The sequence below is a fragment of the Photinus pyralis genome, unplaced genomic scaffold (genome assembly GCF_008802855.1).
Source record: "Photinus pyralis isolate 1611_PpyrPB1 unplaced genomic scaffold, Ppyr1.3 Ppyr1.4_LG5, whole genome shotgun sequence".
NCBI lineage: Eukaryota > Metazoa > Arthropoda > Insecta > Coleoptera > Lampyridae > Photinus > Photinus pyralis.
In genome coordinates, this window is record NW_022170596.1 from 39,941,560 (window position 1) to 39,944,284 (window position 2,725).

The following is a 2,725-nucleotide window of genomic DNA, read 5'->3' on the forward strand; positions in this document are numbered from 1 at the left end:
TTTAGAGAAATTTTTACATATCTTGAGCCATAAAGTCACTTCTTACTGATTTTATACGAAATTCATTACACCAGGAGAGAAATCTACCTCCTTACAGCTGAGTAAATAATTAGTTATCCCAGCAGGAGTTACAAGGATAACAAGATCCTAACGCCAGATAGAATCTTTCGAAATAATCATCAATGGGTTACAATGTGAAATCCTTACACTTTTTTGCGACTATATAAAATCCTACAGTTGAAAATTTAAAGAGGCGTTATTACCACAACCAAACCGTTCAACTCAACAGAAGACCAATATATAAAACGATTGCTATTAATTTTGGTTTTGTATATTGCAATCATGTATTATTAGAAAGGAGAATTATGATTTAGAGCTTGTATAATAAATCAAATCTTTTACATACGCTGTGGCCTACTACCTGTCATAAAGGTTAAAAGGCAATCTATCAAGAAAACAATCTTATGATGCAACGACGCCCTCGCGGGCGCTTTTTGAGTATTAAAGCGAATCAATTACTACAATAAAACCGACATGAAGAAAATGACGTTACTTTGCATGATTTTCGAATTCCAATTTGAAATAGACAATATAATCAGCTCCCTGTCACATTTTTTAAACTTCACGTACGTGCAGGTTATTAATGAGACAAACGCTTTTAAGCTCTATTAATTATCGGAAATGAAGTGGGATAAATTAGGTGTGTTTTACCACATGCCGAGTGTTTAATTTTTTAATTTACAAAATAAATTAGATTTGGATCCCCTTTTCGCTTGAAATAGTTGCGTTATTAAATAGACAGAAATCTAGAAGCTCGCGTCGTGGTGATCGGGAATCATTATAAATAAATTGCCGTAATCATAATATAAGACGCCGTATTACACAACTACTGAAAACAAGTTTAATTTACATCTATAATTGGTTTCATATATTATCAAGTTTCATTTGGTATAATTACATGTGAAGCAAAACTGTTAACTTACTCATTTAGCAATTTTTCTTATTCCAAGAGTAAAGTTAACGATCCCCAGGTATCGTCAGTGATTTTTTAGCCCCCTATTGCGTTGGCTGGCCTAACAAGACTGTGATTAATTTCTAAGCATTCCGTTGGACCGCTAAACACATATCATCACTTCTTAAACCACAAAAAAAAGTTTAACTTAGGTAATTGTATAAAAAAGAAAAACAAATTAATTTTAATGTTTTTCTATAAATTTCAAGCAGGCGTGTTTTTATCGGACATATAATTACATTATTTGTTGCGTGCACAATACGTTGCAATGGCCAATGAGAGCTTTTTAACCTCGTTATTTTTAAAATTTCTGTATGTTCGTATGTGTGTGTGTGTGTGTGCGCGCGTGGCATAATTCTTGTAAACATAATAAGGTTCAGTCGAAACTACCCCTGAAACTACCTGACCGATTTGGTTGAAAATATAGGTTCGGTTTAATGATCTCGAGAGCTGAAAAGCTTTGGAAGGGATTCGAAAATGGCAAATGCCTTTTTGGCAATAACATCTATACAGAGTGTCTTTATAAATTGAGTAGGATAACATGGCTATCTTTGGTATTATTATACTTACAGATTCGGTTTGGCAAAGTTGTGTAATTTTTGATGCTGATGGATATTCGGATGAGATATTTTGAAAAGTAGAATCCGTTTCGTAGATAATTGAAAAAAATAGAAAATATTTTAGTAACAAAGAAAGCTATTAAAAAAAGTCTCAAGATTCGATGGGACAAATTCAATGGACGTAGAAAAACAAATTTCGAAATGACGGTTTTAGATATATTGACATATCGACTTCCTTATTTTGAATGGACGCCATAGTGGATTTTTACGTCACTCGATAGAGAAACAAGTGGCAAAATCAATGACGAAGAGTTTTGAATGGAAGTATTGTCGAAGGACTTATGATGATGATAATCAAGACGTTAACATAAACCACCCACAGGAGTATCCCAAGACAATATAATATAATCGCGTGGTTCAAGCGTCATTTCAGAACGTTGTGGATTAGGTCTATCGGGGATATCGCAACCAAGAAAACGTCCCGCGTTCTGTATCTCAAGGTGATGTGGAAATGAGTCCGCTGTTATTTTGATAAACCCGATTTTTTCTACCTTTCATTCAAGATGGCGGCGAGATCCCCCCTCCCCCAACGGTCAATAACATGGATTTTGTATCAAGGCCCACACCTCAACAACATATACTAAACAATTACTACTACACCGCCTTTTATAGGGCAAAATCACTTTGTTATTACCATTAATTAATTAGAAATCACCAAATTTCAAGATCTCAAAGTTCGCGTTGTGTACCTACGCTGCGTCATCCCATGCGATTCATTGAGAATCCATTGACTTTAAAAATTTGAAAATAACAAGTTTTTTATAAACTAGCCCTATAATAAATGGAACTATCCTATATACTTTATAAATTTATAATACCACCCTAACAAAGTTCAATTTCTTTTATTTAAAAAAAAAACCTCCTAAAAAAAATAATTTGGTAACATTGACAAAAAACAAAAAGTAATTAGATTTTCCTGCAGAGGTTAAATAAAAAATAATATTGAAACAACTAAAAATATACATGGTGTTCTATTTAAAAAAATCAGTTGTATATTGACACCGTAAAAATGGGACACCACCCTCATTCAAAAATAATTTCTGTAGATGTGTAACCATCTACAGTTGACATTTGCACAAAACGTTTTTTGATA